This window comes from Rhipicephalus microplus, chromosome 2, assembly GCF_043290135.1.
Source record: "Rhipicephalus microplus isolate Deutch F79 chromosome 2, USDA_Rmic, whole genome shotgun sequence".
Classification (NCBI taxonomy): domain Eukaryota; kingdom Metazoa; phylum Arthropoda; class Arachnida; order Ixodida; family Ixodidae; genus Rhipicephalus; species Rhipicephalus microplus.
This window is the reverse complement of record NC_134701.1, coordinates 92439128-92454106: the sequence shown is the minus strand read 5'-3', so window position 1 is coordinate 92454106 and position 14979 is coordinate 92439128. Positions and strand designations below refer to the sequence as shown.

Sequence of the window (14979 nt, the reverse complement as noted above, 5' to 3'; positions counted from 1 at the left end):
CTCGCCTGCCACGCAGGTGGCCCGTGTTCGATTCCCGACCGACTGCAACGCAGGTGTCTCGGGTTAGATTCTCGGCCGACGCATCGTTTATTTTAGAAAAGTTCCTGCGTGCTATTTCGCAATAATGCACGCCGTGAATGCAGGAGAAAGCAAACGGCCTCGGTGGTTCAGTGGTAGCATACTCGCCTGCCACGCGGGTGACCCGGGTCCAATTCCCGGCCGACGCATTGCTATTTTTAGAAAAGCTCACGCGTGCTGTTACGCAATATTGCATGCCATGAATGCTGTAGTAAGCAAACGGCGTCGGTGGTTCAGTGGCAGAATACTCACCTGCCACGCGGGTGACCCGGGTTCGATTCCCGGCTGACGCAGCGTTTATTTAAGAAAAGTTCCTGCCTGCTATTCCGCAATATTGCATGCCATGAATGCAGGAGTAAGCAAACGGCGTCGGTGGTTCAATGGTAGAATACTCGCCTGCCACGCGGGTGACCCGGGTTCGATGCCCGGCTGACGCATTGTTATTTTTATAAAAGCTCACACGTGCTGTTACGCCATATTGCATTCATGAATGCCAGAGTAAGCAAATGGCGTCGGTTGTTTAGTGGTCGAATAGTCGCCTGCCACGCGGGTGACCCGGGTTCGATTGCCAGCCGACGCATCGCTATTTTTAGAAAAGCTCACGCATGCTGTTACGCAATATTGCATGCCTTGAATGCAGGAGCCAGCAAACGGCGTCGGTGGTTCAATAGTAGAATACTCGCCTGCTACGTGGGTGGCCCGGGCTCGATTTTCGGCTGACGCATTGTTATTTTTAGAAAAGCTCACACGTGCTGTTACGCCATATTGCATGTCATGAATGCCGGAGTAAGCAAATGGCGTCGGTGGATCGGTGGTAGAATACTCGCCTGCCATGCGGGTGACCCGGGTTCGATTCCCGGCCGAGGCATTGTTATTTTTAGAAAAGCTTACGCGTGCTGTTACGCTATATATGCATGCCATGAATGCAGCAGAAAGCTAATGGCGTCGGTGGTTCAGTGGTAGAGTACTCGCCTGCCACGCGGGTGACCCGGGTTCGATTCGTGGCCGACGCATCGTTAAGTTTAGAAAAGCTCACGCGTGCTGTTACGCTATATATGCATGCCATGAATGCAGGAGTAGGCAAATGGCGTCGGTGGTTCAGTAGTAGAATACTCGCCTGCCACGCGGTTGACCCGGATTCGATTCCCGGCCGACGCATCGTTATTTTCAGAAAAACTCACGCGTGCTGTTACGCTATATATGGATGCCATGAATGCAGGAGTAAGCAAATGGCGTCGGTGGTTTCATGGTATAATACTCGCCTGCCACGCTGGTGACCCAGATTCGATTCCCGGTCAACGCATCGTTATTTTTAGAAAAGCTCACGCGTGCTGTTACGCAATAATGCATACCATTAATGCAGGAGTAAGCAAATGGCCTCGGTGGTTCAGTGGTAGAATACTCGCCTGCCACGCTGGTGACCAGGGTTCAATTCCCGGCCGACGCATCGTTTATTTAAGAAAGGTTCCTGCCTGCTATTCCGCACTATTGCACGCCATGAATGCAGGAGCCAGAAAACGGCGTCGGTGGTTCAATGATAGAATACTCGCCTGTCACGCGCGTGACCCGGGTTCGATTCCCGGCTGACGCATTGTTATTTTTAGAATAGCTCACACGTGCTGTTACGCCAGATTTCATGTCATGAATGCCAGAGTAAGCAAATGGCGTCGGTTGCTCAGTGGTCGAATAGTCGCCTGCCGCGCGGGTGACCCGGGTTCGATTGCCGGCCGACGCATCGTTATTTTTAGAAAAGCTCACGCATGCTGTTACGCTAATATTGCAAGCCATGAATGCAGGAGCCAGCAAACGGCGTCGGTGGTTCAATAGTAGAATACTCGCCTGCTACGTGGGTGACCCGGGCTCGATTCCAGGCCGACGCATTGATATTTTCAGAAAAACTCACGCGTGCTGTTACGCTATATATGCATGCCATGAATGCAGGAGTAAGCAATTGGCGTCGGTGGTTCAGTAGTAGAATACTCGCCTGCCACGCTAGTGACCCCGATTCGATTCTCGGCCGACGCATCGTTTTTTTCAGAAAAGTTCACGCGTGTTGTTACGCTATATATGCTACCATGAATTCATGAGCAAGCAAATGGCGTTGGTGGTTCAGTGGTAGAATGCTCGCCTGCCCCGCGATGACCCAGATTCGATTCCCGGTCGACGCATCGTTATTTTTAGAAAAGCTCACGCGTGCTGTTATGCAATAATGCATACCAGGAATGCAGGAGTAAGCAAATGGCCTGTGTGGTTCAGTGGTAGAATACTCGCCTGCAACGCAGGTGGCCCGTGTTCGATTCCCAACTGACTGCAACGCAGGTGTCCCGGGTTCGATTCTCGGCCGACGCAACGTTTACCTTAGAAAAGTTTCTGCCTGCTATTCCGCAATAATGCACGCCATGAATGCAGGAGCCAGAAAACGGCGTCGGTGGTTCAGTGGCAGAATACTCGCCTGCCACGCGGGTTACCCGGGTTTGATTCCGCGCCGACGCATCGTTATTTTTAGAAAAGCTCACGCATGCTGCTACGCAATATTGCATGCCTTGAATGCAGGAGCCAGCAAACGGCGTCGGTGGTTCAATGGTAGAATAATCGCCTGCTACGCGAATGACCCGGGTTCGATTCCCGGCTGACGCATTGTTAAAATTAGAAAAACTCACGCGTGCTGTTACGCTAATAATGCATGCTATGAATACAGGAGCAAGCAAATGGCAGCGGTGGTTCAGTGGCAGAATACTCGCCTGCCACGCGGGTTACCCGGGTTTGATTCCGGGCCGACGCATCGTTATTTTTAGAAAAGCTCACGCATGCTGTTACGCAATATTGTATGCCATGAATGCAGGAGTAAGCAATTGGCGTCGGTGGTTCAGTTGTAGAATACTCGCCTGCCAACCGGTTGACCCGGGTTCGATTCCCGACCGACTGCAACGCAGGTGTCCCGGGTTCGATTCCCGGCCGACGCAACGATTATTTTAGAAAAGTTCCTGCGTACTATTCCGCACTGTTGCACGCCATGAATGCAGGAGAAAGCAAACGGCGTCTGTGGTTCAGTAGTAGCATACTCGCCTGCCACGCGGGTGACCCGGGTTCCATTCCCGGCCGACGCTTTGTTATTTTCAGAAAAACTCACGCGTGCTGTTACGCTAATAATGCATGCTATGAATGCAGGAGCGAGCAAACGGCAGCGGTGGTTCAGTGGCAGAATACTTGCCTGCCACGCGGGTGACCTGGGTTCGATTCCCCGCCGAAGCATCGTTTATTTTAGAAAAGTTCCTGCCTGCTATTCCGCACTATTGCACGCCATGAATGCAGGAGCCAGCAAACGGCGTCGGTGGTTCAATGATAGAATACTCGCCTGCCACGCGGGTGACCCGGGTTCGATTCCCGACCGACTGCAACGCAGGTGTCCCGGGTTCGATTCCCGGCCGACGCAACGATTATTTTAGAAAAGTTCCTGCGTACTATTCCGCACTATTGCACGCCATGAATGCAGGAGAAAGCAAACGGCGTCTGTGGTTCAGTAGTAGCATACTCGCCTGCCACGCGGGTGACCCGGGTTCAATTTCCGGCCGACGCATCACTATTTTAGAAAAGCTCAAGCGTGCTGTTACGCAATATTGCATGCCATGAATGCAGGAGTAACCAAATGGCGTCGGTGGTTCAGTGGCAGAATACTTGCCTGCCACGCGGGTGACCTGGGTTCGATTCCCGGCCGACGCATCGTTTATTTTAGAAAAGTTCCTGCCTGCTGTTCCGCACTATTGCACGCCATGAATGCAGGAGCCAGCAAACGGCGTCGGTGGTTCAATGATAGAATACTCGCCTGCCACGCGGGTGACCCGGGTTCGATTCCCGGCTGACGCATTGTTATTTTTAGAAAAGCTCACACGTGCTGTTACGCCATATTGCATGTCATGAATGCCGGAGTAAGCAAACGGCAGCGGTGGTTCAGTGGCAGAATACTCTCGTGCCACGCGGGTTACCCGGGTTTGATTCCGGGCCGACGCATCGTTTATTTTAAAAAGCTCCTGCGCGCTATTTCGCAATATTGCGCGCCATGAATGCAGGAGCAAGCAAATGGCCTCGGTGGTTCAGTGGTAGAATACTCAGCTGCCACGCGGGTGACCCGGGCTCTATTCCCGGCCGACGCATTGTTTAATTTAGAAAAACTCACGCGTGCTGTTACGCTAATAATGCATGCTATGAATGCAGGAGCAAGCAAACGGCAGCGGTGGTTCAGTGGCAGAATACTCTCGTGCCACGCGGGTTACCCGGGTTTGATTCCGGGCCGACGCATCGTTTATTTTAAAAAGCTCCTGCGCGCTATTTCGCAATATTGCGCGCCATGAATGCAGGAGCAAGCAAATGGCGTCGATGTTTCCGTGGTCGAATACTCGCCTGCCTCGCGGGTGACCCGGGTTCGATTCCCGGCCTACGCATGCTTTATTTCAGAAAAGTTCCTGCGTGCTATTCCGCAATATTGCATGTAATGAATGCAGGAGTAAGCAAATGGTGTTGGTGGTTTAGTGGTAGAATACTCACCTGCTGCGCGGGTTACCCGGGTTCGATTCCCGGCCGACGCATTATTTTTAGAAAAGCTCACACGTGCTGTTACGCCATATTGCATGTCATGAATGCCGGAGTAAGCAAATTGCGTCGGTAGTTCAGTGGTAAAAAACTTGCCTCCCACGCAGGTGACCCGGGTTCGATTCCCAGCCGACGCATTGTTATTTTTAGAAAAGCTAACGCGTGCTGTTACGCTATATATGCACGCCATGAATGCAGCAGAAAGCAAATTGCGTCGGTGGTTCAGTGGTAAAATACTCGCCTTCCACGCGGGTGACCCGATTCGATTCCCGTCTGACGCATCGTTATTTTTAGAAAAGCTCACGCATGCTGGTACGCAATATTGCATGTCATGAATGCAGGAGTAAGCAAATGGCGTCGGTGGTTCAGTGGTAGAATACTCGCCTGCCAAGCAGGTGACCCGGGCTCGATTCCCGGCCGACACATCCTTCATTTTAGAAAAGTTCCTGCGTGCTATTCCGCAATATTGCATGTCATGATTGCAGGAGTAAGCAAATGGCGTTGGTGGTTCAGTGGTAGAATACTCACCTGCTGCGTAGGTGACCCGGGTTCGATTCCCGGCCAAAGCATAGTTATTTTTAGAAAAGCTCACGTATGCTGTTACGCTATATATGCATGTCTTGATTGCAGGAGTAAGCAAATGGCGTTGGTGGTTCAGTGGTAGAATACTCGGCTGCCACGCGGGTGACCCGGGCTCGATTTCTGGCCGACGCAATGTTAAATTTAGAAAAAATCGCGCGTGCTGTTACGCTATTAATGCATGCCATGAATGCGAGAGCCAGCAAACAGCGTCGGTGGTTCAGTGGTAGAATACTCGCCTGCCACGCGGGTGAACCCGGTTCGATTCCGGGCCGACGCATCGTTTATTTTAAAAAGTTCACGCGTGCTGTTACGCTATATATGCATGCCATGAATGCTGGTGCAAGCCAATGGCGTCGGTGCTTCAGTGGTAGAATACTCGCCTGCCACGCGGGTGACCCGGGATCGATTACCGGCCGACGCATCGTTATTTTCAGAAAAACTCACGCGTTTTGTTACGTTATATATGCATGCCATGAATGCAGGAGCAAGCAAATGGCGTTGGTGGTTCAGTGGTAGAATACTTGCCTGCCACGCGGATGACCCAGATTCGATTCCCGGACAACGCATCGTTATTTTTAGAAAAGCTCACGCGTGCTGTTACGCAATAATGCATACCATGAATGCAGGAGTAAGCAAATGGCCTCGGTGGTTCAGTGGTAGAATACTCGCTTGCAACGCAGGTGGCCCGTGTTCGAATCCCGACCGACTGCAACTCAGGTGTCCAGGGTTCAATTCTTGGCCGACGCAAATTTATTATAGAGAAGTTCCTGCTTGCTATTTCGCAATATTGCATGCCATGAATGCAGGAGTAAGCAAACGGCGTCGGTGGTTCAGTGGCAGAATACTCGCCTGCCACGCGGGCGACCCGGGTTCGATTCCCGGCTGACGCATCGTTTATTTTAGAAAAGTTCCTGTCTGCTATTCCGCAATATTGCACGCCATGAATGAAGGAGTCAGCAAACGGCGTCGGTGGTTCAATGGTAGAATACTCGCCTGCCACGCGGGTTACGCGGGTTTGATTCCGGGCCGACGCATCGTTTATTTTAAAAAGCTCCTGCGTGCTATTTCGCAATATTGCGCGCCATGAATGCAGGAGCCAGCAAGTGGCGTCGGTGATTCAGTGGTAGAATACTCGCCTGCCATGCGGGTGACCCGGGTTCAATTGGCGGCCGACGCATCGCTATTTTTAGAAAAGCTCACGCGTGCTGTTACGCAATATTGCATGCCATGAATGCAGGAGTAAGCAAACGGCGTCGGTGGTTCAGTGGCAGAATACTCGCCTGCCACGCGGGTGACCCGGGTTCGATTCCCGGCAGACGCATCGTTTATTTTAGAAAAGTTCCTGCCTGCTATTCCGCACTATTGCACGCCATGAATGCAGGAGCCAGCAAACAGCGTCGAAGGTTCAATGATAGAATACTCGCCTGCCACGCGGGTGACCCGGGTTTGATTCCCGGCTGACGCATTGTTATTTTTAGAAAAGCTCACACCTGCTGTTACGCCATATTGCATGTCGTGAATGCAGGTGTAAGCAAATGGCGTCGGTGGTTCAATGATAGAATACTCGCCTGCCACGCGGGTGACCCGGGTTTGATTCCCGGCTGACTCATTGTTATTTTTAGAAAAGCTCACACGTTCTCTTACGCCATATTGCATGTCATGAATGCAGGAGTAAGCAAACGGCGTCGGTGGTTCAGTTGCAGAATACTCGCCTGCCACGCGGGTGACCCGGGCTCGATTCCCGGCCGACGCATTGTTAAAATTAGAAAAACTCACGCGTGCTGTTACGCTAATATTGCATGCCATGAATGCAGGAGTAAGCAAATGGCGTCGGTGGTTTAGTGGTGGAATACTCGCCTGCCACGCCGGTGACCCGGGCTCGATTCCCGGCCGACGCGTCCTTCATTTTAGAAAAGTTCCTGCGTGCTATTCCGCAATATTACATGTCATGATTGCAGGAGTAAGCAAATGGCGTTGGTGGTTTAGTGGTAGAATACTCACCTGCTGCGTGGGTGACCCGGGTTCGATTCCCGGCCAAAGCATAGTTATTTTTAGAAAAGCTCACGCATGCTGTTACGCTTTATATGCATGCCATGAATGCTGGAGCAAGCAGATGGCGTTGGTGGTTCAGTGGTAAAATACTCGCCTGCGACGCGGGTACCCCGGGTTCGATTCCCGGTGGCGCTTTGTTATTTTCAGAAAAAGTTCACGCGTGCTGTTACGCTATATATGCATGCCATGAATGCATGAGCAAGCAAATGGCGTTGGTGGTTCAGTGGTAGAATACTCGCCTGCCACGCGGATGACCCAGATTCGATTTCCGGTCAACGCATCGTTATATTTAGAAAAGCTCACGCGTGCTGTTACGCAATAATGCATACCATGAATGCAGGAGTAAGCAAATGGCCTCGGTGGTTCAGTGGTAGAATACTCGCCTGCCACGCAGGTGGCCCGTGTTCGATTCCCGACTGACTGCAACACAGGTGTCCCGGGTTTGATTCTCGGCCGACGGAAATTAATTTTAGAAAAGTTCCTGCTTGCTATTTCGCAATATTGCACGCAATGAATGCAGGAGAAAGCAAACGGCGTCAGTGGTTCAGTGGTAGCATACTCGCCTGCCATGCGTGTGACCCGGGTTCAATTCCCGGCCGACGCATCGCTATTTTTAGAAAAGCTCACGCGTGCTGTTACGCAATATAGCATGCCATGAATGCAGGAGTAAGCAAACAGCGTCGGTGGTTCAGTGGCAGAATACTCGCCTTCCACGCGGGTGACCCGTGTTCGATTCCCGGCTGACGCATCGTTTATTTTAGAAAAGTTCGTGCCTGCTATTCCACAATATTGCACGCCATGAATCCAGGAGTCAGCAAACGGCGTCGGTGGTTCAATGGTAGAATACTCGCCTGCCATGCGGGTGACCGGGGTTCGACTCCCGGCTGACGCATTGTTATATTTATAAAAGCTCACACGTGCTCGTACGCAATATCGCATGCCATGAATGCCGGTGTAAGCAAATGGCGGCGGTGGTTCAGTGGTAGAATACTCGCCTGCCACGCGGGTGACCCGGGCTCGATTCCCGTCCGACGCATTATTATTTTTAGAAAAGCTCACGCGTGCTGTTACGCTATATATGCATGCGATGAATGCAGTAGAAAGCAAATGGCGTCGGTCGTTCAGTGGTAGAATACTCGCCTGCCACGCGGGTGACCCGGGTTCGATTCGTAACCGACGCATCGTTATGTTTAGAAAAGCTCACGCATGCTGTTACGCAATATTGCATGCCATGGATGCAGGAGCCAGCAAACGGCGTCGGTGGTTCAATGGTACAATAATCGCCTGCTACGCGGGTGACCCGGGTTCGATTCCCGGCTGACGCATTGTTATTTTTAGAAAAGCTCACACGTGCTGTTACGCAATATTGCATGTCATGAATGCTGGAGTAAGCAAATAGCATTGGTGGTTCAGTGGTAGAATACTCGGCTGCCACGCGGGTGACCCGGGCTCGATTCCCGGCCCACGCATTGTTATCTTCAGAAAAACTCACGCGTGCTGTTACGTTATATATTCATGCCATGAATGCAGGAGTAAGCAAATGGCCTCGGTGGTTCAGTGGTAGAATACTCACCTGCCATGCAGGTGGCCCGTGTTCGATTCCTGACCGACGCATCGTTATTTTGAGAAACGTTCACGCATGCTGTTACGCAATATTGCATGCCATGAATGCAGGAGCCAGCAAACGGCGTCGGTGGTTCAATGGTAGAATACTCGCCTGCCACGCGGGTGACCCGGGTTCGATTTCCGGCTGACGCATTGTTATTTTTAGAAAAGCTCACACGTGCTGTTACGCCATATTGCATGTCATGAAAGCAGGAGTAAGCAAACGGCGTCGGTGGTTCAGTGGCAGAATACTTGCCTGCCACGCGGGTGACCCGGACTCGATTCCGGGCCGACGCATTGTTAAATTTAGAAAAACTCACGTGTGCTGTTATGCTAATAATGCATGCTATGAATGCAGGAGCAAGCAAATGGCAGCGGTGGTTCAGTGGCAGAATACTCGCCTGCCACGCGGGTTACCCGGGTTTGATTCCGGGCCCACGCATCGTCTATTTTAAAAAGCTCCTGCGTGCTATTTCGCAATATTGCGCGCCATGAATGCAGGAGCCAGCAAATGGCGTCGATGATTCAGTGGTAGAATACTCGCCTGCCATGCGGGTGACCCGGGTTCAATTGTCGGCCGACGCATCGCTATTTTTAGAAAAGCTCACGCGTGCTGTTACGCAATATTGCATGCCATGAATGCAGGAGTAAGCAAACGGCGTCGGTGGTTCAGTGGCAGAATACTCGCCTGCCACGCGGGTGACCCGGGTTCGATTCCCGGCAGACGCATCGTTTATTTTAGAAAAGTTCCTGTTTGCTATTCCGCACTATTGCACGCCATGAATGCAGGAGCCAGCAAACAGCGTCGATGGTTCAATGATAGAATACTCGCCTGCCACGCGGGTGACCCGGGTTTGATTCCCGGCTGACGCATTGTTATTTTTAGAAAAGCTCACACCTGCTGTTACGCCATATTGCATGTCATGAATGCAGGTGTAAGCAAATGGCGTCGGTGGTTCAATGATAGAATACTCGCCTGCCACGCGGGTGACCCGGGTTTGATTCCCGGCTGACTCATTGTTATTTTTAGAAAAGCTCACACGTTCTCTTACGCCATATTGCATGTCATGAATGCAGGAGTAAGCAAACGGCGTCGGTGGTTCAGTGATAGAATACTCGCCTGCCACGCCGGTGACCCACGCTCGATTCCCGGACGACGCGTCCTTCATTTTAGAAAAGTTCCTGCGTGCTATTCCGCAATATTACATGTCATGATTGCAGGAGTAAGCAAATGGCGTTGGTGGTTCAGTGGTAGAATACTCACCTGCGGCGTGGGTGACCCGGGTTCGATTCCCGGTCAAAGCATAGTTATTTTTAGAAAAGCTCACGCATGCTGTTACGCTATATATGCGTGCCATGAATGCTGGAACAAGCAGATGGCGTTGGTGGTTCAGTGGTAGAATACTCGCCTGCCACGCGGGTACCCCGGGTTCGATTCCCGGTGGCGCTTTGTTATTTTCAGAAAAGCTCACACGTGATGTTACGAATAATTGCATTTCATGAATGCAAGAGTAAGGAAATGGCGTTGGTGGTTCAGTGGTAGAATACTCGGCTGCCACGCGGGTGACCCGGGCTCGATTCCTGGCCGACGCATTGTTAAATTTAGAAAACCTCGCGCGTGCTGTTACGCTAATAATGCATGCCATGAATGCAAGAGCCAGCAAACAGCGTCGGTGGTTCAGTGGTAGAATACTCGCCTGCCACGCGGGTGACCCCGGTTCGATTCCGGGCCGACGCATCGTTTATTTTAAAAAGTTCACGCGTGCTGTTACGCTATATATGCATGCCATGAATGCTGGTGCAAGCAAATGGCTTTGGTGCTTCAGTGGTAGAATACTCGCCTGCCACGCGGGTGACCCGGGTTCGATTCTCGGCCGACACATCGTTATCTTTAGAGAAGCTCACGCGTGCTGTTACGCAATGTTGCATGCCATGAATGCGGAGCAAGCAAATGGCGTCAGTGCTTTAGCGGTAGAATACTCGCCTGCCAGCGGGTGACCCGGGATCGATTACCGGCCGACGCATCATTATTTTCAGAAAAACTCACGCGTGCTGTTACGCTATATATGCATGCCATGAAAGCAGGAGTAAGCAAATGGCGTCGGTGGTTTCATGGTATAATACTCGCCTGCCACACTGGTGACCCGGATTCGATTCTCGGCCGACGCATCGTGATTTTCAGAAAAAGTTCACGCGTGCTGTTACGCTATATATGCATGCCATGAATGCATGAGCAAGCAAATGGCGTTGGTGGTTCAGTGGTAGAATACTCGCCTGCCACGCGGCTGACCCGGGTTCAGTTCCCGGCCGACGCATCGCTATTTTTAGAAAAGCTCACGCGTGCTGTTACGCAATATTGCATGCCATGAATGCAGGAGTAAGCAAACAGCGTCGGTGGTTCAGTGGCAGAATACTCGCCTGCCACGCGGGTGACCCGGGTTCGATTCCCGGCTGACGCATCGTTTATTTTAGAAAAGTTCGTGCCTGCTATTCCACAATATTGCACGCCATGAATGCTGGAGTCAGCAAACGGCGTCGGTAGTTCAATGGTAGAATACTCGCCTGCCATGCGGGTGACCCGGGTTCGATTCCCGGCTGACGCATTGTTATATTTAGAAAAGCTCACACGTGCTGGTACGCAATATCGCATGCCATAAATGCCGGTGTAAGCAAATGGCGGCGGTGGTTCAGTGGTAGAATACTCGCCTGCCACGCGGGTGACCCGGGCTCGATTCCCGTCCGACGCATTGTTATTTTTAGAAAAGCTCACGCGTGCTGTTACGCTATATATGCATGCGATGAATGCAGGAGTAAGCAAATGGCCTCGGTGGTTCAGTGGTAGAATACTCACCTGCAATGCAGGTGGCCCGTGTTCGATTCCTGACCGACGCATCGTTATTTTGAGAAAAGTTCACGCATGCTGTTACGCAATATTGCATGCCATGAATGCAGGAGCCAGCAAACGGCGTCGGTGGTTCAATGGTAGAATACTCGCCTGCCACGCGGGCGACCCGGGTTCGATTTCCGGCTGACGCATTGTTATTTTTAGAAAAGCTCACACGTGCTGTTACGCCATATTGCATGTCATGAAAGCAGGAGTAAGCAAACGGCGTCGGTGGTTCATTGGCAGAATACTCGCCTGCCACGCGGGTGACCCGGGCTCGATTCCGGGCCGACGCATTGTTAAATTTAGAAAAACTCACGTGTGCTGTTACGCTAATAATGCATGCTATGAATGCAGGAGCAAGCAAATGGCAGCGGTGGTTCAGTGGCAGAATACTCGCCTGCCACGCGGGTTTCCCGGGTTTGATTCCGGGCCGACGCATCGTTTATTTTAAAAAGCTCCTGCGTGCTATTTCGCAATATTGCGCGCCATGAATGCAGGAGCCAGCAAAGGCGTCGGTGATTCAGTGGTAGAATACTCGCCTGCCATGCGGGTGACCCGGGTTCAATTGCCGGCCGACGCATCGCTATTTTTAGAAAAGCTCACGCGTGCTGTTACGCAATATTGCATGCCATGAATGCAGGAGTAAGCAAACGGCGTCGGTGGTTCAGTGGCAGAATACTCGCCTGCCATGCGGCTGACCCGGGTTCGATTCCCGGCAGGCGCATCGTTTATTTTAGAAAAGTTCCTGCATGCTATTCCGCACTACTGCACGACATGAATGCAGGAGCTAGCAAACGGTGTCGGTGGTTCAATGATAGAACACTCGCCTGCCACGCGGGTGACCCGGGTTTGATTCCCGGCTGACGCATTGTTATTTTTAGAAACGCTCACACCTGCTGTTACGCCATATTGCATGTCATGAATGCAGGTGTAGGCAAATGGCGTCGGTGGCTCAGTGGTCGAATACTCGCCTGCCACGCGGGTGACCCGGGTTCAATTCCCGGCCGACGCATTCTTAAATTTAGAAAAAGTCACGCGTGCTGTTACGCTAATAATGCATGCTATGAATGCAGGAGTAAGCAAATGGCAGCGGTGGTTCAGTGGCAGAATACTCGCCTGCCACGTGGGTTACCCGGGTTTGATTCCGGGCCGACGCATCGTTTATTTTAAAAAGCTCCTGCGTGCTATTTCGCAATATTGCGCGCCATGAATGCAGGAGCCAGCAAAAGGCGTCAGTGATTCAGTGGTAGAATACTCGCCTGCCACGCGGGTGACCCGGATTGAATTCCCGGCCGAAGCATCGTTAATTTTAGGAATGCTCACGCGTGCTGTTATGCTAAAATATGCATTCCATGAATGCTGGAGCAAGCAAATGGCGTCGGTGCTTCAGTGGTAAAATACTCTCCGGCCACGCGGGTGATCCGGGTTCGATTCCCGGCCGACGCATGGTTATTTTTAGAAAAGCTCGTGCGTGCTGTTACGCTATATATGCATGCCATAAATGCAGGAGCAAGCAAAAGACGTCGGTGTTTCCGTGGTCGAATACTCGCCTGCCTCGCGGGTGACCCGGGTTCGATTCCCGTCTGACGCATCGTTATTTTTAGAAAAGCTCACGCATGCTGGTACGCAATATTGCATGCCATGAATGCTGGAGTAAGCAAATGGCGTCGGTGGTTCAGTGGTAGAATACTCGCCTGCCACGCAGGTGACCCAGGTTAGATTCCCGGCCAACGCATCCTTTTTTTAGAAAAGTTCCTGCGTGCTATTCCGCAATATTGCATGTCATGAATGCAGGAGTAAGCAACTGGCGTCGGTGGTTTATTGGTAGAATACTCGGCTGCCTCGCGGTTCACCCGGGTTCGATTCTCGGAAGACGCATTGTTATTTTTAGAAAAGCTCACACGTGCTGTTACGCCATATTGCATGTCATGAATGCCGGAGTAAACAAATGGCGTCGGTGGTTTAGTGGTAGAATTCTCGCCTGCCACGCGGCTGACCCGGGTGCGATTCCCGGCCGACACAACGTTTATTTCAAAAACGTTCTTGCGTGCCTCTCCGCAATATTGCATGTCATTATTGCCGGAGTAAGCAAATGGCATCGGTGGTTCAGTGGTAAAAAACTTGCTTGCCACGCGGGTGACCCGGGTTCGATTCCCATCCGACGCATTGTTATTTTTAAAAAGCTAACGCGTGCTGTTACGCTATATATGCATGCCATGAATGCAGCAGAAAGCAAATTGCGTCGGTGGTTCAGTGGTAAAATACTCGCCTTCCACGCGGGTGACCCGGGTTCGATTCCCGTCTGACGCATCGTTATTTTTGAAGCGGTATGAGCCTTTGGACAGAAGATGAAGAAGCGCGAGGGCCGGGGCAGGAGAGAAGAGGAGGATGAAGTGAAAAATAAAGCAGATTAAGATGGACGCCAGTTCCATACTGAAGCTTTAATGCTGTTCCGTTATTTTAAGTAGGAACACTACATTATTTTGGCGCAGCCGGCCATCGAAGCCATCATGTGGGTGACGTTCTTCATAGACGAGACCTCCGAGGAGATCATCTTTTCGAAGTACCAAGTTCAAGACGAAGCAGCGGTAGACCTACCTCGTGAGCTCAGCTCGGAAGAACTCGTAAACCTGGTTGTGGAAAAGGCAGCCGTAGACACTACTGAACTACGACGGAAAGGTGCTGTGAAAGTGAACTTGCGTGTGGCGACCTTCAACGACCTAGTTCTTGAACCAGCGCGTCGAAAACACTCAGGATCACGATCTTCGACGGAAGAGGTGAGCCTCGTTTTGAAAGCTTTTCAGCTGCAACAGGAACAGATGATTCAACAAAACCAAATAATGACATCTCTTATAAGCTCTCTGAATGCTGAGAGACCGACACCTAATTTCGTAGAACCTGATGCTTTCGACGGTGTGTCTTCAAATCCAGAAAGTTGGCTTGATTTCTACGAATATGCCGCTGGAAAAAACAAGTGGCTCTCTGATGAGGCTAAAATCACCAACATGCGCGTTTACTTGAGAGGTGTTGCGCGAAAGTGGTATGAAACATGCATTCTGGAAGACAGTGACGACTCTTGGAGCCAGTGGAGGAAAAAGTTTTTGACTGCATTCCGAAGCAATCCAGTAGAAAGATGGAACACGGCGCTTAATTTCAAGTCTGAGCAAAGCTGCCTTGTCGAGTACTTC

General features: G+C 51.4%; 39 non-coding genes across 39 annotated transcripts; all 39 read left to right on the top strand.

Moving 5' to 3' along the window:
• The first annotated feature begins 300 nt into the window (after positions 1–300).
• Positions 301–371, top strand: TRNAG-GCC (transfer RNA glycine (anticodon GCC)). Its single transcript has one exon. It is a non-coding gene; the product is annotated as a tRNA-Gly (tRNA).
• A 73-nt stretch (positions 372–444) lies between these two features.
• TRNAG-GCC (transfer RNA glycine (anticodon GCC)) lies at positions 445–515 on the top strand. Its single transcript has one exon. It is a non-coding gene; the product is annotated as a tRNA-Gly (tRNA).
• A 360-nt stretch (positions 516–875) lies between these two features.
• TRNAG-GCC (transfer RNA glycine (anticodon GCC)) lies at positions 876–946 on the top strand. The gene has a single exon. It is a non-coding gene; the product is annotated as a tRNA-Gly (tRNA).
• A 74-nt stretch (positions 947–1020) lies between these two features.
• TRNAG-GCC (transfer RNA glycine (anticodon GCC)) lies at positions 1021–1091 on the top strand. The gene has a single exon. It is a non-coding gene; the product is annotated as a tRNA-Gly (tRNA).
• Positions 1092–1454: 363 nt separating this feature from the next.
• Positions 1455–1525, top strand: TRNAG-GCC (transfer RNA glycine (anticodon GCC)). Its single transcript has one exon. It is a non-coding gene; the product is annotated as a tRNA-Gly (tRNA).
• A 73-nt stretch (positions 1526–1598) lies between these two features.
• Positions 1599–1669, top strand: TRNAD-GUC (transfer RNA aspartic acid (anticodon GUC)). The gene has a single exon. It is a non-coding gene; the product is annotated as a tRNA-Asp (tRNA).
• A 975-nt stretch (positions 1670–2644) lies between these two features.
• Positions 2645–2715, top strand: TRNAS-GCU (transfer RNA serine (anticodon GCU)). Its single transcript has one exon. It is a non-coding gene; the product is annotated as a tRNA-Ser (tRNA).
• Positions 2716–3727: 1012 nt separating this feature from the next.
• Positions 3728–3798, top strand: TRNAG-GCC (transfer RNA glycine (anticodon GCC)). Its single transcript has one exon. It is a non-coding gene; the product is annotated as a tRNA-Gly (tRNA).
• Positions 3799–3871: 73 nt separating this feature from the next.
• Positions 3872–3942, top strand: TRNAG-GCC (transfer RNA glycine (anticodon GCC)). The gene has a single exon. It is a non-coding gene; the product is annotated as a tRNA-Gly (tRNA).
• A 789-nt stretch (positions 3943–4731) lies between these two features.
• TRNAG-CCC (transfer RNA glycine (anticodon CCC)) lies at positions 4732–4802 on the top strand. Its single transcript has one exon. It is a non-coding gene; the product is annotated as a tRNA-Gly (tRNA).
• Positions 4803–5019: 217 nt separating this feature from the next.
• On the top strand, positions 5020–5090 carry TRNAG-GCC (transfer RNA glycine (anticodon GCC)). Its single transcript has one exon. It is a non-coding gene; the product is annotated as a tRNA-Gly (tRNA).
• Positions 5091–5163: 73 nt separating this feature from the next.
• TRNAS-GCU (transfer RNA serine (anticodon GCU)) lies at positions 5164–5234 on the top strand. Its single transcript has one exon. It is a non-coding gene; the product is annotated as a tRNA-Ser (tRNA).
• A 219-nt stretch (positions 5235–5453) lies between these two features.
• TRNAG-GCC (transfer RNA glycine (anticodon GCC)) lies at positions 5454–5524 on the top strand. Its single transcript has one exon. It is a non-coding gene; the product is annotated as a tRNA-Gly (tRNA).
• Positions 5525–5597: 73 nt separating this feature from the next.
• Positions 5598–5668, top strand: TRNAG-GCC (transfer RNA glycine (anticodon GCC)). The gene has a single exon. It is a non-coding gene; the product is annotated as a tRNA-Gly (tRNA).
• Positions 5669–6066: 398 nt separating this feature from the next.
• Positions 6067–6137, top strand: TRNAG-GCC (transfer RNA glycine (anticodon GCC)). Its single transcript has one exon. It is a non-coding gene; the product is annotated as a tRNA-Gly (tRNA).
• Positions 6138–6353: 216 nt separating this feature from the next.
• Positions 6354–6424, top strand: TRNAG-GCC (transfer RNA glycine (anticodon GCC)). Its single transcript has one exon. It is a non-coding gene; the product is annotated as a tRNA-Gly (tRNA).
• Positions 6425–6497: 73 nt separating this feature from the next.
• TRNAG-GCC (transfer RNA glycine (anticodon GCC)) lies at positions 6498–6568 on the top strand. Its single transcript has one exon. It is a non-coding gene; the product is annotated as a tRNA-Gly (tRNA).
• Positions 6569–6929: 361 nt separating this feature from the next.
• Positions 6930–7000, top strand: TRNAG-GCC (transfer RNA glycine (anticodon GCC)). The gene has a single exon. It is a non-coding gene; the product is annotated as a tRNA-Gly (tRNA).
• Positions 7001–7218: 218 nt separating this feature from the next.
• TRNAS-GCU (transfer RNA serine (anticodon GCU)) lies at positions 7219–7289 on the top strand. The gene has a single exon. It is a non-coding gene; the product is annotated as a tRNA-Ser (tRNA).
• Positions 7290–7832: 543 nt separating this feature from the next.
• TRNAG-GCC (transfer RNA glycine (anticodon GCC)) lies at positions 7833–7903 on the top strand. Its single transcript has one exon. It is a non-coding gene; the product is annotated as a tRNA-Gly (tRNA).
• Positions 7904–7976: 73 nt separating this feature from the next.
• TRNAG-UCC (transfer RNA glycine (anticodon UCC)) lies at positions 7977–8047 on the top strand. The gene has a single exon. It is a non-coding gene; the product is annotated as a tRNA-Gly (tRNA).
• Positions 8048–8120: 73 nt separating this feature from the next.
• TRNAG-GCC (transfer RNA glycine (anticodon GCC)) lies at positions 8121–8191 on the top strand. Its single transcript has one exon. It is a non-coding gene; the product is annotated as a tRNA-Gly (tRNA).
• A 73-nt stretch (positions 8192–8264) lies between these two features.
• On the top strand, positions 8265–8335 carry TRNAG-GCC (transfer RNA glycine (anticodon GCC)). The gene has a single exon. It is a non-coding gene; the product is annotated as a tRNA-Gly (tRNA).
• A 218-nt stretch (positions 8336–8553) lies between these two features.
• On the top strand, positions 8554–8624 carry TRNAS-GCU (transfer RNA serine (anticodon GCU)). The gene has a single exon. It is a non-coding gene; the product is annotated as a tRNA-Ser (tRNA).
• A 362-nt stretch (positions 8625–8986) lies between these two features.
• Positions 8987–9057, top strand: TRNAG-GCC (transfer RNA glycine (anticodon GCC)). The gene has a single exon. It is a non-coding gene; the product is annotated as a tRNA-Gly (tRNA).
• A 505-nt stretch (positions 9058–9562) lies between these two features.
• Positions 9563–9633, top strand: TRNAG-GCC (transfer RNA glycine (anticodon GCC)). Its single transcript has one exon. It is a non-coding gene; the product is annotated as a tRNA-Gly (tRNA).
• A 73-nt stretch (positions 9634–9706) lies between these two features.
• Positions 9707–9777, top strand: TRNAG-GCC (transfer RNA glycine (anticodon GCC)). The gene has a single exon. It is a non-coding gene; the product is annotated as a tRNA-Gly (tRNA).
• A 361-nt stretch (positions 9778–10138) lies between these two features.
• TRNAR-GCG (transfer RNA arginine (anticodon GCG)) lies at positions 10139–10209 on the top strand. The gene has a single exon. It is a non-coding gene; the product is annotated as a tRNA-Arg (tRNA).
• Positions 10210–10282: 73 nt separating this feature from the next.
• Positions 10283–10354, top strand: TRNAG-GCC (transfer RNA glycine (anticodon GCC)). Its single transcript has one exon. It is a non-coding gene; the product is annotated as a tRNA-Gly (tRNA).
• A 217-nt stretch (positions 10355–10571) lies between these two features.
• On the top strand, positions 10572–10642 carry TRNAG-GCC (transfer RNA glycine (anticodon GCC)). The gene has a single exon. It is a non-coding gene; the product is annotated as a tRNA-Gly (tRNA).
• Positions 10643–11148: 506 nt separating this feature from the next.
• On the top strand, positions 11149–11219 carry TRNAG-GCC (transfer RNA glycine (anticodon GCC)). Its single transcript has one exon. It is a non-coding gene; the product is annotated as a tRNA-Gly (tRNA).
• Positions 11220–11292: 73 nt separating this feature from the next.
• TRNAG-GCC (transfer RNA glycine (anticodon GCC)) lies at positions 11293–11363 on the top strand. The gene has a single exon. It is a non-coding gene; the product is annotated as a tRNA-Gly (tRNA).
• A 73-nt stretch (positions 11364–11436) lies between these two features.
• On the top strand, positions 11437–11507 carry TRNAG-GCC (transfer RNA glycine (anticodon GCC)). The gene has a single exon. It is a non-coding gene; the product is annotated as a tRNA-Gly (tRNA).
• A 73-nt stretch (positions 11508–11580) lies between these two features.
• On the top strand, positions 11581–11651 carry TRNAG-GCC (transfer RNA glycine (anticodon GCC)). Its single transcript has one exon. It is a non-coding gene; the product is annotated as a tRNA-Gly (tRNA).
• Positions 11652–11869: 218 nt separating this feature from the next.
• On the top strand, positions 11870–11940 carry TRNAG-GCC (transfer RNA glycine (anticodon GCC)). Its single transcript has one exon. It is a non-coding gene; the product is annotated as a tRNA-Gly (tRNA).
• Positions 11941–12300: 360 nt separating this feature from the next.
• On the top strand, positions 12301–12371 carry TRNAG-GCC (transfer RNA glycine (anticodon GCC)). Its single transcript has one exon. It is a non-coding gene; the product is annotated as a tRNA-Gly (tRNA).
• Positions 12372–12588: 217 nt separating this feature from the next.
• Positions 12589–12659, top strand: TRNAG-GCC (transfer RNA glycine (anticodon GCC)). The gene has a single exon. It is a non-coding gene; the product is annotated as a tRNA-Gly (tRNA).
• A 73-nt stretch (positions 12660–12732) lies between these two features.
• TRNAG-GCC (transfer RNA glycine (anticodon GCC)) lies at positions 12733–12803 on the top strand. The gene has a single exon. It is a non-coding gene; the product is annotated as a tRNA-Gly (tRNA).
• Positions 12804–14030: 1227 nt separating this feature from the next.
• TRNAG-UCC (transfer RNA glycine (anticodon UCC)) lies at positions 14031–14101 on the top strand. The gene has a single exon. It is a non-coding gene; the product is annotated as a tRNA-Gly (tRNA).
• The last annotated feature ends 878 nt before the right edge of the window (positions 14102–14979 follow it).